Source organism: Tyto alba, unplaced genomic scaffold (genome assembly GCF_018691265.1).
Source record: "Tyto alba isolate M040663 unplaced genomic scaffold, T.alba_DEE_v4.0 Super-Scaffold_30, whole genome shotgun sequence".
NCBI lineage: Eukaryota > Metazoa > Chordata > Aves > Strigiformes > Tytonidae > Tyto > Tyto alba.
In genome coordinates this window covers 6,903,400-6,922,722 of record NW_024881305.1, presented here as the reverse complement: position 1 = coordinate 6,922,722, position 19,323 = coordinate 6,903,400, and positions in this window count along the sequence as shown.

Here is a 19,323-nt window from a genome sequence, read left to right as displayed (position 1 = left end):
CTGGAGGCCGCCGGGCGCTGCAGCACCGGGCCTGCAGGGTCGGGTGGCGGCACCTGATACAAAACCAGCTGTTTCTGAAGTAGAAACTTCTGAATCCACTGCAAAAAGTGGTGTCACATACTGACAGGACTCTACACAGTGATAATGCCAGAGATAAACCTTGCCTCTAACCATGGCAGCCTGTCTAGTATGGTCAGAAGAAGATGGTTTTATCTAGACAGGGTTGTCTGAGCATTATTTCCCAGCTTTGATAGATATTGGAACTTTTGCAGTGCCTCTGGTCTAACAGTCTCAGAGCCCAGAGGGAAAAAAAAAAGACATGTGGGTTACCTCTCCTGAGCTGTGCCATGCTGGAAGTGCCCCTGTGGCATTGCCAAGCAGCTGCTACGTTAAGACCTCTAATTATGATTACCTTTCTCTTAATGCTGTGCTTCTCCCAGCTCTCTGCTTTTCACCTGTTGTCTCTTCTTTTATCCTTGGAGTATGGTTTTAGGGCAGACATCCTTTCATCACGTACATAAAAATGGTAGCGGCTTGTATCAAGGTTCCTGCTCACAGGCTTTCCTTTACTTGCCATGCACCATATTCCACCCCCAGCAGAGAAGTGACGGTGCTGGGTGAAGCCCCTGGGAGAGCGAGGGTGGGCTGGAGGGGGTGTGAGGGGAGGGGGGTGCTCTGAGAAGGCCGGGCAGCCCTGGGGGAAGAGATGGCTGCTGGCAGAGGGAGGTTGCTCACTGTCTGCGGCTGGAGAAAAGGGGAAGGGGGCTAGTGGAGTGCCACAGATGAAGGAAGTCAGACAAAACAAAAACCGAGTTAACTCACCACATCCTGCGAGCGCAGGACATGGAGCCTGCCAGGGAGATGGGGGCTGTAAGCTGGCACAGCATCTCATCTCCCTGAAATACAAAAAAACTCTGGGCTTTAGCGAAAAAAGCAGGTAGAGACGGAGCGTCACGTGGAGTGGTTCGGGCCAGGCCCGGGATTCACACTCGCCCCTCACGGGAGTGAACATCCATCCCAGGGCGGGGGGGCCCGATCCCTGCCCGCGGCGTGGGCTTGGAGAGCCCACGAGCGTTCGGAAGCCAAAGGCCTTCAAAAACCGAGGGGCATGCCCGTGGGGGTGGGCGGCCGCGGCCGCAGCCCCCTCCGCAGCTCGGGCGGGATCCCCGCGCCCGAAACACGGGTGGGCTGGAGACCCGCTCCCTCGTTGGCGGGGCTGCAGCTCCCCCGCGTGTCCGCAGCGCTCGCTGCACGGCGGGGGCCGCCGAGGACTCGGGTGGGAGCCGTGCTGGTCGGGCCCCGCCGCCGTTTTTCCCCAGAACCGAGCCGAAGCGGTCGGGTTGGCGCGGGTGAAGTGGCAGGACTCCCCGGGCTGGCCGCTCCTCTGCTGGTGCTGCTCAGACATTCCTGCCGCTGCCCAGTCCCGCTCTTGGAAACACAGGAGAAAGGAGAGCTTTGTGTGGAAAGAGCTTTGCATGAGGCTGATGACTGGCTGGCGATGAATTGAGCATGTAAAGGTCACAGATGCGTGAGTTACATCAGGGAACATCTGGCACCAAAAGCTGTTCTGTTCTGGGGCTTGGCGAGGACACGCCGTGGACTCGGCACAGCTGAAGAGCAAATGTCCGAGGGACGGGGAGTCCTGAACATCCTAGGTGGTCTCAGGGAGGGCAAACTAGGCAGCTGCATCCTTGAAGCCCAGCAAATGAGCAAAAACCATTTCTGAGCAGAGCCCCTGTGCCCATGCAGAAAAAAATATATTCAGTTGCCTGCTGGTCTGCATTTGGGAGGATATAAATCAGCTGCACAGGAGGCGGCAGCTTTTCAGGTCTGGAAGACATCTCACTCCAGGCTGCTTGGCTGCCTTCTTTTTGTTTATTATTTTTAGCATGCAGCGGATTGCCAGGTGTGTCAGATATGGGCAGAAAAATGAGGTGCCTGCCCGAGAGTGCGTGTGGTGTGGATTCCTGACATAAGGAGACAGCAGGGATGGGCCAAGGTGAGGGCAGACACAAATCACTGCGGTGCCTGCCCGTACGGCGGGATAAGCACGAGTATGTGCAGGTGGTTCTGGTTTGCCCATGTGCCTGTTTATAGCCTGTGACACGAGTCAAAAATAAGAGCGAGAGGCTCTCGAGAGCTGTGGGGGGGGCTGCAGGTCTCGTGGGACCGAGGGGTGGGAGCCACCCTCAGCCAGCCCGGCGCAGGCTCGCGTCACGCTGGAGAACATTAACAACCAAAAAAGCTTCAGCCGCCAAAGAGGAGGGGACACGGTGGTAGGAGAGAGGAGATTTCTCCTGAAGTATCACAGGCAAGAGAGATGAACCACAAATACAAACAATTAGAAAGAAGCACATCTGTCATGTTTGTGATACTGTCAGAACAAGAATCCATCTGGGAGAAGAGCCAGCCCTGCCTCCCTGGGAGTTACATATTTTTTCTTTTTAAATATTGTATGACATCCATCTCTATAGCTGTGTGTTGTTTGTGCTGGCATGTGGGTGTGTATTTCTGAAGGCTCCCCATATTAGCAGAAGATCTATAGTCTCATTCTAGAAATTTTGCTGCTATAAAAATATATTCTGTTTTTGACTGAGTGTTTTTTTCTTCTCTCCTGGAACTCTGGAGCTGTGTGAAATAGCTTCATAAAACTTGTAAGGCTTTTTAAAGTAGAAGTTACTGCCTTGTCTTGCTTTTAAAAATGCACCCTTGATCTTAAGCGTCGGGATATTGTTTGCTTTTAAACAAGTGAATACTGAAGAGATGCTATAAACTCCTTTTTTACTTTATTGCTTATTGGAAACATCCAATTATACCTAAGGGGAACAGGAATGAAGCATTTCATGAAAATATATGGAATATAAGCAGACAAAGCCACCATCTTCCAAAGTAAGCGTGGAAAAAAAGGGAAAATCCTTTCAGCATCATCCCTGGAGTAAATATCCTCTCCCGGGAACACTGCGGTACCCGAATTACCAGCACGAGCCCTTCCTTGGTGCCAGAAAGCCCTTTGGACGGCCCCGGCGGGGAGCAGGACTGGGCCCAAGCGCCGAGCCCCGGTAGCACGGAGCAGCCGTCCCCAGTGTCCGGCTGGGGCCGCGGGGAGGGGGGGAGCGCGCCCCGCACCCAACGCCGGGCCTGAGCCAGGCTGCAGGCACCTCTCCTGAGCACAACTCTCTTTATAAAAGCCACGCGGCAGATGTTGGTGCTGCTCCCAGTTATGACCTTGTGAGACGAGACGCTCGGCTCAGCAGGAAAGCGAGTCTCGGCCGGGGCTTCCCTGCCTGCGAGGCCGGGCTCTCGCTGCTCCCATCTCTCGAGTGTTCTGCCTTTCGACGGAGGATGCGAAGTGCTGGAGTGAGCGTGTTAGAGCAGCTCCCGTTGAAAGGAGTCTGGAAAACCCTTTTCGCAATCAGGCAATTTGCAATTTCAATTGCTAAGCGTTCCCCTTTCACTCCCTGGCACTCTAGCTCCATCCAAACTGGCTTTCTCAGCACTTCAGAAAGGCTTATGTTACATTATGTGAGATTTAACAGCCATCGCTTCTCCAAAGGTAATACAGAAATGTCTTTTTTATGACACAAGAGGGAGATTTCTCACTTGGGAAGCTAATTCTTTGTTGTCACCAAATGACTGCCTTGGTGCACCCTTTATGCAACTTTGATCTAGTAACTAACTTTTTTCTATGAAAAAACTAAAAGAAATTTTGTTGATATTTATGATAAATGAAAGTACCTGCTGAAAGGAAAGTAAGTTTTCTTTTTTCTACATACATATCATACATATTCATATGTACATACTTAAATACAAAGACCCCTCAGGACGCTGCCTGCCTTCGTGTAATTCTGCGGCTGAACAAACTGGTTGTTAGGTCTCCAGTAGTGACTTGTGCAGAGCAAAGCTGGGGGTGAACGTGCTCTCTCACATCAAGCTGAGAGATGAAGTCCTTGCCCAGTCCTGTCACAGGCCCAGCCCAGGAGCCAGCCCAGGCTTTCTAATCTCTTCGGATAATTTCTCTTTCTCTCCATGAGCATTTATTCAGCCACCGGCCGTCCACGCAGCCGGGACGCGGCTCTGCTGGGAGCAGTGGGGCAGCCTTGGCCTCGGGCCGGGGGTGCTGGAGCCCCCCCCGGGCCGGCTCTCCAGCCTCGCTGGTCGAGCACAGCCAGACCCCCCCCCGGGCAGGGAGCTGCTTCCTGCACCCGGAATATTAATTACAGACAGCGAGAAGAAATGGCACTTTGCTCTCCCGAACCTCTTCAGCAATCTACCAGGAAAAAGCACTCCAGGAGCTGCTGGGTTAGTGGATGCCTTTTCCGACAGTGATTGAATGCTTTGATAAGAAGCAGGAGTGAGTTTGCCACCTCATTTACCATCCTGGGCTTTCTGCAAAGCACATAATACTGTTCCTACCAGACCAGGGCATAAAAGAAGTAGAAAACAGAAATATACTTGGGAATGACCCTCACCTAACAACACAGCCCATGGTCTTGCATTCTTTGAATTCGTCTACACTCTGTGTGTTGGGAAATTGCTTTATTTGATGGACGATTGGCTTGCCAAAGCCGTGGGACCCCAATTGATTTCTGTGCCTCTGCAGTCGGGAGAGCAGAGCAGAGAGGAGAGAAGCATGAAAACCAGGACAATAAATGGGAAGGACAAATCCTCCCTGAACTGACCAAGCAGCGGGCTGGCTGGCTAATGTTTTCTAATCATCCCTCTAAGTGGAAAGGAGGAGGAAGACGAGGAGCCGTGTGGTGCTCATACAGCTTCACAGGCAGCAGCAGTGCAAATTGGTTCTCTCTTTCTGAGCTTGCAGCAATTGTGGGTCCCCCGCAGCCCCCCGACGCGAGGCCGTGCTGGCGACGGCGGGCACTGCTGGGGAAATGCAGCCCTGGAGCTCATCTGTCAGGGTTGGCTCTGACAGAAATCCTGGGACCATGACGGACCATTTTGCAAAGGGACCACAGAAGAAAAAAAATGAAAAATCACATTTTATCCAGAACAGGCTTTTTAGCCAGCAGTGACAGTCAGCTTACAGAGAAGCTTGCCAGGGGTGACATGAGCCACGGTCTAGAAGCAGGTTGTCCGAACGAAAGGACGCCAGCTGTTCTGCACAGTGGCACAGCTGGGAAGAGAGAATTCTTCAGCGGTCCTCCAGTTTACTTTCAGTTGATGTGAAAGACATTTATTAAATCAAATTATTCCAAAAGGCAAACCAAGCTTATGAACATCAGCTCCCTGACCAGTCCAAAATTTCAGAAAGTGTCTTCCTGCTGTAATGAAAATATTTTGTATTTGAATTATCTGGGGTTAGGGGTGACCATGCCAAATTGTGATTTTCTGGAGAGGTTTTCTGAATCTGAATTTGTGAATATTAAAGCTTCTTGCACTTTTCTATTGTATCTCCCTTGCCCAGCATCTCCTCTGCAAGATGAACAGTCATAATCTGGTTAGGACCTCTTAATACAGAAGTCTTTCCATAATTCTTATCTCTATTTTTGCCCTCCTCTTTTCTAATTCAGCCCAGAGCTTTTCTCTGGGAAGGCGTGACTGATAGCACATACAGTATATGAGGTGCAAGTCCTTCAGCTTACATGCAAACCTCATAGCTTATCCAGAGTAGTTAGATGCACAAGTTAATTGCTAATGGCAAAGCATTTGCAGAAGGGTTCTGCACCCTATTTTCAGGCCAAAACAATACAGGATAAGCTCTGATTTGTTTCCAACTGCCACTGGGTAAAAAAAATATATTGTTTTAACTCTGTCCTGGTTTCTTGATGAGATGAAAGTAAATTACATGTTTTTCCACCAGTCTATTATTACAGCTTAAACTCTGCACAGTTTGTTGAATAGATATGTTTTGCTCACATGAGATGAACTTCCTTCTCTGGAAGGATAACAGCTCAGTTGTGTCCAACACAGCAATTGCTAAGCCAGTTCTCCAAAAATAGCACTTTCCAGACCAATGGCACAAAGCACGCGCTCGAGGCCAGCAAGGCCAACGCAGAGTGCAAGAGCCTCTTCCGCTACTGTGTTTTCTCTCCCCTTAGGGGAGGCTGTGTGGCACCACGGCGGGGCTTCGCGGGGCGGCAGGTCACAGCACCGGCCGCGGAGCACGTCCTGCACGGCCCGAGGCAGCCCCCGCGCCTGGGTGTTTCCAGCAGCCAGGCTGGGAATGGGGCTGTGGAGCCCGTTTACACGGGAGGCTGCTGGGCCAGGCTGGAGACACGGAGGCAGGAGGAGACACAACAGCAAGCGGCAGCATCCAAGCACAGGTGACAGCTCGGGCTGGTCACACAACCTCCTCTTGCCTCACCGCTATCACATTCATGTTTCTTCTGGCTCAGATGGCTGCAGGAAGGTCTCCCTCTGCTCCGAGAACAGCGTTCCCCGGGATTTCAGCAAGAGCAGGATCATGTTGGCGGTCACAGAGCTGATGTCCTTCACGCTCTGGGGGGGGCATTCAGTCGTGGAGAAACTTGTATGCGGGCAAACCGCATTTCTTCCGAGCTGGACCTGGGCATTCTCCTTCCACCACCTGCGTCGGGAGCGGCAGGGTTGGCTCACGGGGCATAATTCAGTCTCAGAGAGACGGCCAGCCCCCCGCCGAGGTTCGGCGCTGCCCGGCCTTGCTCGGGGGAGGTTTCCCTGGCGGGGTCCCAGGTACCGGGCAGGAGGGATGCGGGGGGCGGGCAGAGCCCTGCCATGACAGCAGCTAAAAGGCAACAGGCTCCTGCCTCGGCGCTGCCGGGCGGCTGCACTGCTGGCAGTGAACCCGGATCGCGAGCGACGCTAAAAATAATCCCTTCCAAAATTAGCGTGCTTCGTTAGACAATTTCTACACCTAGGTGAAAATCGTACTGTTGAGATGCACAGTTTGAAGCGTGGCAGCTGGTGTATATATTTATCGTCTCCCGATGTGTCATTTCTTTCTGAATGATGCAAAACTGAGCGAGTTCTGTTTGCTTTCAACACAGCAATTGCCACCTGGTTACCCAGAACAGAGGATTTTATTAGCTGAAGTACCCGCAGGACAGAGGCAGTGTTTACAGGTTATTCAAATCCGTATTTTGTTACTTCACTGAGTAATCTGGAGAAAAAAAGTGTTTCTCTTTCTGTTTTGTAGAGTGTCACCTTACTGACTGGGGCCCTGAAACACTGACGTGGGTTACTTCAGATAGTGAACATGGTCTCTTCTCTTTTTCATCTTATTTTAAATTTGAATATTTAAACCTAGTCAGTTTTTGAGCAATATATTTCTGCATGGCACCTATTCTTGCCATTGCTCCCAGGCTGTATTTCTCGTGTGTCCCAACTGCTTGCCTTCACCACGTGTCACTATGTGACACCTCAGGCATAAAAAACAAAAAAAGAAATCTCTTTATTATAACTTTTAAATCACTGTAAACCTGCTTTCTATGGAGGAGGTTTTGGAACTATTTAACATAATTTTTCTGGTTCTGGTAGCTGGGTAGTGACAGTTCGAGCATGCACAAGTACATTTGTTGAAGTTCCAAGAAAGCATGTTCGTATTTTCCAATGATATGCCTAAAGGTAATTTGATACATCAACAGCTTCTCCCGTTAAGCACCAGGGCTCGCCGACTCTATAATCTCAGTGAGGAAAAGAGCTGAGCTTAATGAGTAAACAGACTCAGTTTCATCCAGGTTTCTGGCACTCACCAATTGCTTTTCCCAGAGCACACCCTGGTTGGCTTCTGAGTAACAGACTTGACGATCGCTTTGGTTTTACCAGCTAGCGAGGGTCTGCCCACCTGAGCACGCAGCAATCCGGACCAGGCTCCAGCTCACCTCAAGTGAGAGCATCTGGAAACCTTGCCATGGCATCTGTCTTTTTTTTTTTTTTTTTTCCCCCTATTTTTCCGGGTCTGAACTGTCCCCAGCCTCCCAGGCTCCGCATCCTGCAACCGCTGTGGCTCCTTTGCACGTGGATGCAGAGGCTGTGGCTTCACTGGGATGCTGTGGATTTGCCAGGATGCCAAGGCTTCACTGGGATGCTGTGGATTTGCCAGGATGCCACGGCTTCACCGGGATGCTGCGGATTTGCCGGGATGCTGCAGCTTCACCTCCCTGGAAAATGTGCCAGGACACCAGCCCCCGGGCCCCTCCGCACCCCCAAGGATGAGCCTGCAAACAGCATCTCCCAACTGTCCTGGGAACAGAACGATATTTCCAGTGTGTGTCAGCATTTACTGAGATGCTTTTATCTCTTCACCAAAGTAGGAAGAGCTGCTGTGTGTCCTGAAAATCTCTTATAGCATTTTAATTAAAGTCTCCAAGCAAAACCTTTTTCCTGCCTCTGCCAGCCTCCCTGCCCACAGCACCCTGCTTTCCATTTTTATTGGATTGATTTCCAGGCTGACCATATTTGACAACTGGACATTGCAATCACAGTGATTTTTCCTCCTCTTTAATAGAGAAGCTTATGATGAGAAAATAACCTCAGTGTGTGCTGGGGGCCCGTGGTTTTTACAGAAGGGCCCTACGAACCCCCCAGGACCAGTGCATCTACCTGGGACGAGCACTCATTAACATTTTTCTTCATAAATATCCTATTTATAATATATAATATTCCCCTGGAATACAATGTATAGAATATAATATTCTATATAATATTCCTCTGGACCAGGGGAGCTGCACTGCTGCTGCCTCTGGAGCAGCCAGGGCGAGCTGAGCCGTGCTGCGCCCGCAAGCAGATTAGTTTTGTTTTATTTCTCCCTCATGGAAACTCATTTATTATTTTACAGTACTGTCTGAAGCCTTGGAGCATCTCTTCCTGCATTTAAAACAGGTGAAAAAACCCTCTCCATTCGCAACATCCACCTGCAGGGTTAGCTCTCCCAGCCTCACTGCACAGCTCGGAGAGTTGGGGTGGGGAGGCTTGGCTGAACCCACTGTAATGAGCAAAACGATCTCCATTTAAATAGCCGTTAATAAAAGAAGCCTATACAAGGGCTGTAGGCATCCTGACACTTGATTAATCGTACTATAGCACAGTACACCTAACAGCACTAAAACAAACACACAAACGTTCAAAAGGAAGTAATTAACTCAAAGCGGCAGCCAGCTGGTACCCGGCTATGCGGAGAGCGCTGCCAGCCCCACTGGCGGGGAGAGAACAGCTTTCGCTGAGCGTGCAGGTTTGCTCTGCTTTGGAGTTCACTATGGAGGGGAAAAATTCACAAACCCAGAGGTTTGGCCCTGGGGCCCAGGCTGCTGAGTTGGAGACCCAAGTTAAGGAGCTCTCGGGAGCAAACACCAGCCCGGGGCGAAGGGCTTTGCTGGCCATCTCACAGCGGGCGTCACGGAGCAGGAAAGTTTCTAGCACAGGAACCTGCTGAAGCATGGAGCTCACCTCCTGAAACAGTGCGGGGAGCTGGGGCTGGGGGGCACAGGGCAGGTGCTCTGCCTGCCATACGCCTCCTGGTAACACCACAGGCAGAGCATGCAGCCAGTTACCAAGGATGCAAAAATTAGATGTCACACTGCATCACAGGGTACAGGGGAAGTCAGTAGAAAACAGCTTTATTTTCTATGGGTATTTTCTGGAAATAAGAAATGCTGCCTGCTGTAGGAACTCAGTATCTTTAGGGAGAACCCTGCACTTTTGGAGAGGATGGAGCTTCCTCAGAGGAGGAGCAAACCCTGCGGCACTGGCAGCAATGGCTCTGCACTCCTTGTCCTGTGCCTAAGGCGCTGTAGGAGCACGAGGAGGACTCTGCCCTCCATCTTATTTCATCTGGGAAACAGAAAATGCTCCTGCAGACAGCTTGCAAAATGTGTTGAATCTATCACTGAAGATAAAAAAAAAAAAAAAAGCTAATGCTAAGATTTGGTTTATGCAGAAGCACAGCCAGATAAAATAACACCCAGGCTAGGAGCTGCTCACATTCCGGCCTCCGTTGCAATGCAGATACAGAGGTACATTTTCTTTGCGAGGCAGCAGCCAGTAGTTTCCATGCTTCGCTGTTTTTTTTTTTTTTTTTTTTTTCCATCAAAACGAGGGGATGAGCAGCTGGTGCCTACAGCAGCAAACTTATGTTTTGGGGGCATTCACCCGTTGATAACAGGGCTCTTGCACTGCCAAGGGCCCTTCCCAGGGAGGGTTGAGAGGGTGACGGGCCCCCGGCATGACCGCCCGGGGGGGCAGGTCGGCAACGAGGAGCGCCCCGCGGACGGGCTGCTGCTTTCAAACAGGGGGGCATCAGTAGAGCATTAACAGAGGAAACCATGAGGGCTATCGCTCGGGGCATGGCAATGTTTCATTTGGGCCATCTACTGAGGACTCGCCCCGGACGCGGTTCGCCTCCTCTGCCTGTTCGGTCCTTCTGGTTCGTGTGCTCTTCGGAGCAGGGACCGCGCTGCACGGCATGTTTGTTCAGCCCGAGCATAATGGGACCCTGATTTCATTTAGTGTTCCCTAGGCGTTACTGTAATATAAATGTTAATTAATAATAAAGCTGCTTAAATTCCCACATCCGTAATGATATATGTGGCCTGACTTTAAAGATGTCTTTAAAAACCACCTCACTGCATCTCCACAGAAATAAATTCAGGATTCCGACCTCTCCTCTCAGCGGCAAGAGTGCTGTAATCCCAGTCTTGCCCTTGGAGGTGTGTATTTATATCTTTTCTGAAAACCTCACGTTCAGGGCTTTACAAACCAAGCTTGCAAGATCTAGATTTTCCTCCAGCCCCTTCCAGGAATCAGTTTTCCTGAGCCTCTCCTACATGAGTCCTGGGGAAACCACTGTCATGGGAGGGGGAATGGTGTTGGGAAGAGGCTGGATCAGGCTTTGCAGGAGCACATGAGCCTGGGATCTTCGTGCTTCCCCTCGGCCCTGGCTGGTGCCGTGCAAGACGCAGGGTAGGACCCTGCTCAGCTCTGAATTCCTGCCGCAGCCCAGGCAAAGCTGGGAGCCCAGGCTTCCCAAAGCCGCTCCCGTGTGTGACAGATCCTGGTGTCATTATCCAGATTATCCTCTTGCACGTTCATGGAGTGTCCTCTGCCCACAGAAACTTGGCCCTTGCCTCATCGTGGCCCCTGTGTTTCTGAGCTCTCCACACTAAGTCTGCCAGCAATGGCAAAATCCTCGAGCAGCTCCCTCTGACTCTGCATTTCTTGGCTTTTGTCAGTTATTCGTGTGCCAGCTTTGCTGTTATGTTAATGTGCTGAGAAGGGTTTCTCTCAGCAGGTAGCACCACACCGAGGGCTTTCCTAATGGGGATCAATGGGGCAGAAAGAAAACTGGGCCAGAGCTCTGCAGCATCCATCCTCCAGCAGCCTCTTGCGACCAGCTGCAGTTGGGCTGAACTCCTCCTCCCTCCCCAAAACTGGGAAAATTATACTATGGCCAGAAATTCTGGGTTAATCCACCAGTGGCTACTTAAACCGATGATGAGTGTGCCGCAAGGTGGTTTCCTCTCATCTGTGAAGTGCCGTTGAGATGCGGAGCTGCTGGGGGTTGGGGACAAGAGGCAGAGGAGATTCAGCAGACCCACAGCCCGGGACGCAGCGAACTGCCTCAAAATTTGCAGCCCCCACTCAAAGCTGAGAGAAAAGAGTTGCAAAAAACCTGAGAATAAATAACCCCCGGCGCTGTTAGCGTGCTTTCTCGCCTAACTCCTCGCAGCCCCTCGCAGCACGTCCCCGGCCCCTCGGCCGAACGGCTTCGCCCTCGCCCACCCCGCGCACCGCGGCCGGAGCGCTCGGAGTCCCGGCCCGCGGCGGGGTGGGTGACGTGGGGCCGGCGCTGCCCACCCGGCTCACGGACGGATCGAGGAGCAACAGCCACGTAGCTACACAACAGATACATCCCGCAGCAAAACAGACCTTGGACTGACTGGCGGAGCGGCCGCGTGCACCTCGGGGTGCAGAGAGCACGGGGGGGACACAGCCCCCCGTCAGCTGCCCCCCCCTCCGCCCGCACCGTGCCTTTATCAGCTTCAGCCACAACACACCAAGTCTTCTGAAACGGAGAGAATATGAAGGAATATAAAGAAACTTTACTCCTGCCTGGAGGGATCTTTGGCATGTTTCTCAGCAGCGTCCTCACAGGGAAGGGGCGGGTGGGGGAGAGCTGCGGGCACTGCAGGCCTGGGGAAACCTTTCCCGGAGACTCTGGCCGCAGAGATTAAAGCAAACACGGGGCATTTCTGAGCCATTTAACGTGCCAGGCCCCCTCCACTCCCTTGCCCCTAGCAAATCCCTTCTCCCAAGAGCTTCAGAGAGATTCCTGTTTTTGTGAGGAACATGACAGACGTCAGCCCGCGCTAACGCGGCTCTGACGGAGGAGCAGAAGTCACCGAGAGCAGGGTCCAGCTTTGATTACATCTGAGCAGGAGAAGGGGGAATGGGAGAAGAGAGGGAAGACAGTGTGAAAGGAACATTTTAAAGGCCATGGGCAATGAGGCAAGTCAGGAGGAATAATAAGAGCCCCGGTCTGTATTAGAACTTCACTTAGAAGTAACTTGTGGAAGGCAGCCATGAGATCAATGTGATTTCATACCCGATTAAACCGCAGTGCTCGGAGTCCTGGAGGCTGCGTACAAGCACGATTTCTGCTACGTGCTGCTCACAGACGTAACGCTCCGATAACATTTACTAATTAGGTATTTACTCTGTCCAAGTGCTTTCACAGCCTATCCGGGCTGGGGTGTGATCAGCGGGCAGCGAGCTGGGGGGCACCCGGGTCCCGCAGCTCCTCCGCCCCCCAGCCCGCCCCGCCGGCGTCCCGGCCGGCGCGGGAAGGAGCTGAGCACCGTCCCCAGCACCGCACACGCCGCAGGGTGCGCGAAGGAGGGAGCAGGCAGAGCAGTGCTGCCGGTGCTGCCTCACCTGCAGCCGGGTGGGCCCCATGGAGGAGAGATTTGGCTTCCCCTCGCCCTCAGCATTCCAACAAAGCGCAAAACGAGCAGCAGATTTTCACAGGTGTTTTTTCTGTCCTTTTTTTTTTTATGGAGCCCTGTGCCTGCTCTGGCTGTCCTGGAGCCTGCCAGCACGGGCTCCCACAGATGAGAGGCAATTAAGGGTCGGTTTGCCATGAGCATGGGGAAACGAGATCTGAGCTGCTCATCTGACATTTCTCCCCCTGCGCCCCCCGTTCCCTGGGAAGGCCTAGAGCAGACGTGTCTCTGGTTATTGACTTTCAGAAACCTTTGACATTCACAGGCTCTTCCATTCGTGGGGAAGGATTCCAGCAGCAATTTATTCTAAAGTTGCCAATATAGATACTCTGCCACCCTTGCTCTTCACCTGCCCCCAGCCCAGCCAGGCCCCCCTCCCTTCCCCTCCTGCCCACGGCCGGGGTCCCCGTGTCCTCATGCCTGGGTCACCCACCCCCCCCCCTCGCTTCCACACATCCCGGGGCAGGGAGGGGGCTGCACACCCCTGCCAGGCCGGGGGCTGAGCCGGGTGCTGAGTCCCACCAGCCCAAAGCAGAGCTGGAGGGTCGCCCCCCCCCCCCCCCCCCGCCCCCAGGTCCGGCTGCCCCCGGGCGCTGCCAGGGGTGGGACGCGCCTTTATGCCAAAAGGGATGTGCTGGCACCGGGGGGATGCTTTTTAACACCGCGGCCTCACAATTCGGTTGTGCTCTCGTCAAACCTCTCCTCCACTAACCAGAGACGCTGCGTCCCGCGGCGGTGAGCTCCAGGGGACCCTGCCGAAGAGCACGGCGCAGCGGTTCGGCCGTGGGAGCTCGAAACCGGAGGGTTTTAGGGGCAGCGGCCCCCCCGTCGCCAGCACCCGCTGCCAGGAGTGACGTGCTGCGGACCACCGAGCCGCCGGCTCTGCCCCCTGCAGCCTCCCCCCCCCCCGCAGAGATGTCCCCAGGTCGTGCGAGGCTGCGGGCAGCCCCCAACCATTTCCAGTTGGGAACCGGGACCCCGCAAGCGTCACCCCGGGGGGCCCCGTCGCTGCCAGACAGTTATGGAAGGGAAAGCAAGAGCCCGTCCATGGGCGCACCCCCAAAGAGGTTGAAACACAAGATACACAAGAGAGTCAAACACCAGGAGCGCATTTACTTTTCCTCTCTCAGGCACTTGCTATTTTCACAGTGGCAGTGAGGGGGGGAAAAAAAAAAAATAATTCTGAAAACAAACCAACCCAAACAAGATCTGGGCAGCAGTAAAACCCAAGGCTGGTATTTTCTCCCTAACATATTTAATAACACAAAGGCAGAAGGGAGCAGCAGGGTCAGACATTCGAGAATATATCTTATTCTTCAGGTTTAGATCTTAAAAAATTAATACAGTGACTGGTGAAGATTACTTTCCTTCTACAGATGGAGGAGCAGAGGTGCAGCAGCACAGCTCGAGTGAGATGTCAGTGCAGGAGATGGAACACAAGGGCAAGTGCTTGTTTAAATATGAAGATTGCAGGGAAGAGGCTAATGCATTCCAGGTACATGTGAGAAACACCTGGGGAAGACACGGGGTGACTGTTTCAATCTGGTAGCTGTAAGGTTTAAAACTCTCTCATTAAATGCATATTCTTTTCTCAGAAAGCATAAATTACCCTGCACTTCAGCAAAGTCACAGTAGCATTAAATCAGCGCGAGAGGAGTCAGGCTCGAGCCCTCTGCCATGGTTCAGGAAATCGCTGGTTCACGGGGAGGCAACTACAGCATCGAACGCTGCCGCGCCCCAGGGAGCTGGAGCCTCTCCCCGGGTGATGGATTGTGTCTCGGACACTGCTCCAGAACTTGGTCAAGTTCTCATTTTATTACATCTACTGAGAAAATACAGCTGAGGGTTTTTTTTTTTTACCCAGGAAACCCTTTCTCTAGCACATATAATAGTTTAATGAAAAAATTACTCATTCAGTTTAATAGCGAGAGGACACTTGTGTGGCCACCACTCCTGACTCCAGGCCAGCCCGCCAGCATCTCGGAGTCCTTGCTCATTCAGTGGTGGAAGTCGCCGGGTTTGCTAGAGCGCATGCAGAATCCTGCTGGCAGCTCTGCTGCAGCCATGCGAAAGATCTTCCTGAAAAGCCACCAGTGCAAGAGGGAGCTCAGAGGACAAATTTCCATAAAAAGCCAATGCAAAAGAAAATCTAAGGGCCACGGAGGCAGCCAGTGGTCCTTGCAAACTGGTGTGCAAACTCTCCCGCACCGGAGCTAACCAGCTCTCCCCTCCTGGCAGAGAGCAGGGGAATGTCCTAAAGGATGTATAATGCTGTTAGAATATGTATAATATTGTTATATGTATAATATTGGAGGGCAGGGAAGTGAACTAACAGTGTCTGATGGAGGTTTTTGCTCCACCCAGCACAGAGGGCTCTCCAGGCAAGACCCTTCATGTTGCTAATGGGCGATTGTTCTGGGAAGCGATGCCTCTCGGCCACTGTCTTTGGTGGAGCAGATGCAACCAGGCAGCTCCGGGCTCTGCGTCCTGCCCGGGTGGTTGGAAGGGTCTGGGGGGGCTCAGTGCACCCTGCTGCCCCCCCGCCGGTCCCTGGGACCACCCTTCCAGGGCTGGCGTGGGAAAAGGAGCAAATTCCAGTGGAAAGCTGCTGCCATTGACGGCTTCGCTGTTTCTATTTTGTTGGATGAAAGAAGTTACTTTCCAGTCTTGGCTTTGTGGTCTCTGAAATCACAATTTGCTCAGCAAGCAGAAAGGTGTCGGGGTGCAGAGGCTGCTCGATAAACCTCAGCGGCTGCTGCAAAAAGCCAGAGGCTGGTGCAGAGCACAGCGCTTCGGCCCCGCAGCACAGAGGACCAGGGGAGCTGCCCTGATAATATCATGCGTGTCAGGCTTGCTTGCATTTAGCAGATTACTTCAAAATTTGCATTCAGGCAACGTGACTTGAAATAGCAACCACAAAGTTTATCAGTCTAATATATAAGGTGATTTGCATAATTTCCTATTTGCATGGAGCTCCTATTTAAATTTTTTTTCCCCCTTGTATGATCAAATATACTCACTTCCAGTTGAAACGTATTTCAAGTTTAGAGGATTAACCTGCCTGCAAGAAGTGACAATGCTGACTGCTTGTTATCTACAAAATACAACTCTGGGATCCCTGCAAGGTGGAGAAGTCTCAGCTGCCTCCATCCCTTGTCACCAGGAATTGCACCACCACCACTTCCAGGGGTCTGAGGAAGAAGTCTCATACGATGCCTGCCCAGGGCCCCCTTTCCTCCCCCTCTTTTGGTGCCTGGGCCACACGTAGACCTAGATGGGGATGCTGTAGATCACAGAAAGCTCATATACGTCCACCCAGAGATCCCAGGTTTGCTGTCCAAGGCTCCCAGTTCCCACAGGGGTGCAGCATTGCACCTTCTGCCCAGGGGAAGGGAGCTGGTTCGTCTCTGCCAAGGTTTCAGCTCCTTCTGGCACTGACAGAAATGGGATTCAAAGCTGCGCCTGAAGGGAAGCGGCTGCTGGGGCAAGAGCAGCTCTGTGGCTCGTCTGGGGGACGCAGGGCTCGGGGAGCAACGCGGCCCAAACAACTGGATTGGTAACGGGGATAAAACATCGGCTCTGCTAATCTACGGAGGGCACAGGAGAGATGCGTCATCCCTGCCTGCCTCAGTTTCCCCACATCAAGTACAAGGGTGGTGGTATCAGCCAGCAGTGCAAGAACAAGGGCATTGCCAAGGTTAATTAATATCAGCTTGCAAAATGCTTTGGACTGAGCTCCTCAGTGGATTCGTACCCAATGCCATCTCCACCCACGTCTGTCACCTAATCCACGGAGCCATCATCAGCGTGACACAACGAAGCTTTCGGCTTCCTGCTCGCTGGAGGAGGGGGAACCCCTCAAAGACGGCAGCACCCTCCTGCTGCCAGCCCAGCGAGTGCCCCGCTGCCCCGAGCCCGCCCGGATTTTCCATCTGCGTCGCCCCAGTGACGGAGACGACATGGCTCTTTGTCTAACAGGAATTAATATTTAACACGGGCTTCTTCCCACCTGCCATGCTGGCTGGACAGCCTGCCTTTCCCTTCACCGGCAGAAAAGCCTGCATTGATCTGCTGCTAAAAATAGGCCCTGCGAGGTTCGGTGGCAGCCCCACCAGCTCCCCAGCAAGGCTGCAAAAGGTTTCTTGCGTCTGTTGCCTGGCAGAGGCCCCAAGTATTTTTCTGGTACCAGGGGCTTTTTTCATGCATCACCACAGAACAGAGCTGCTATTTTTAGCTCTAATAAGCATATTTAATTTCCTACTGCCTCATTTCAACTGTTTTTTGCAACTAGCATTTCTGAGTGTGTCCCTGGGGACCAGGTGAGGACCAGGACCAGGCTGAGACTGGTGCTTCGTGGCTGGTTCGTGTCCCCTGAGCATCCAAACCGATGCTGCTCCTCTCGGCACCGCCGAACCTCAGGATTTGGTAAGGAACAACATGCAGGGCTGTGCCAGCCTTAACACTGAGGCTCCCACCCCCGGGGGTGACTGCAGGCTCCCCTGGGCAAGGACCCCCACACCCCCCCGAGCATCCCTGTTACTATCCGGGACAGCAAAGCACTCCCATTACACAAATAATCAACACAGAACCAAAGGTCGCTCATTTGAAGGCATAAAATGCAGAGTAAGGCAGTTCAGAGTCATTCCCAATTAAAGAAGAGCTGCAGTAGGAGCAGGAATGGCAGAGCCGTTTCCCAGGTGGAAACGCCGCGGTGCGGGGGGCTCGGCTCCTGCACGCTTCGCTGGTCACCAGCATCATTCCTGGATCACCCAGGACAGAGTCACAGGCCCCTCGGAGTTCAAGGTGGGCAGCCAGTATAGCACAGACAGAAAATACAGAGAATTTCCAGAAGGCTTTTTTTCCCCTTGATTGCAGAGAGAAAAAGAAAAACAGCAACAACAAAAAAATCTCTTCAGTAGATGATTGGCAAAAGCTCTACAGAAAAAACCTCCCACTTGAGAGGAACTGGAATGTCAGGAGGGACTGGGAGTTTTGTGCAGCTGCAGAAGGGGGGATCCGAGGGTGAGGGATGAACACAGCTCCACAGGAGCCGCATCTCTTACACCAGAAAGCTGACCCCGGGGTGTGCGGGTCCCCTCGGGCTGAGGGCACCGTCCTGCTCTGGGTGCCCCCGTAGGGGAGCAGCCCTCCTGCCCCCGAGCCAAACCACCGCTACAGAAACAGGGGATTTTTACACGTTTTTGGGGAAGAAAGTTCTGTGGCTAATGACTGCCATTTCAGCATTTTGCTATTTCCCTGTTCCTGCACAGGCCTACCAAAGAAGAGTTAATGCCTTTCAGTTTCCACTCAGTTAGCTTAAAAAAAAAAAAAAAAAAAAAAGTAATTTCCAGCAACACCAAATGTAGCGTGCCTCCTTTGGAGCAGAGAGGCAGAAATGTGCTGGATGAAGAATGAAAAATGCATCTGTCCCGGTTCTGCAGGGATCGCCGTGCTCTGCTTCTCTTGGCAGCGCCGTGCCAGCCCCAACAGCACAGGCTGGCACGGAGCTCACCGCCGCAAGAGTTCCTGAGAGATGAAGAAGGGAAAAAAAAGTCCCAATCAAACCCCAAAAGCTGAGGGAGTGGAAAGCCCGTAAGGTTTGATGCATGCATCAGAGCAAGGAAAATTAAAACCAAAATCCTTTTGTGTTCCAGAAGTACCAATTGAGAAAATAACGTGGCCGCGGTGTGCTGCGCAGCAATCCTCGCTGGCTGCAGAAGCACCAAGGGCTGCTCCCATCGCCCGGGGCGCACGGCGGCTTCGGGGGGGAGAGTGGGGGAGCCGGCAGGGAACGGGTTAATCCGGGCTTCACACGCAGGTTCATCACACCCCTGTTTTCGGAACATCAATTCCTCCATGCATGACGACGGACGGCACGACACCCCCGACCCGCGCGGAGCCGGCGCCTGGAGGTTTGGGCGACAGGAGCTGGGGAGGTCTATGAAACGCGGGTGAAGAGGGAGAGGGTCTCGTCTGCGCTCACCTGAGGGATCCCCAGCGCCGGGGCCAGGAGGGACCTTTGAGCAAACCCGGCCTGGCCCAGCCCCCGGGGGAGAGGGGACGTCACCCCCGGGACGGAGCTGCCGCCTTGGGAGAGGCTGGAGGTGAAGATGTTGGGCCACGCGGGGGATCCGGTCAGGGCGCGGGGGGGAAATGTTCCATAGCCGGTTTGGATGCTGGCCTCTTGTTAGGAGAGTGTTTGTAGCTGACCACCGGAACGGTGGAACTGGGAGCACGGGGGACCCTCCGCGCCGGCCAGCCCCAAGCAGGCAGCTGGCCCGCAGCGCGAAGGGAGCGACCGGTGCCACGCCGCGGCCCCGCCGTGGAGCGGGGGCACGTGTTCTTCAGACAGCTGAGCCGGGCGATTTCAATAATAAAATTAATTCCAATTCTT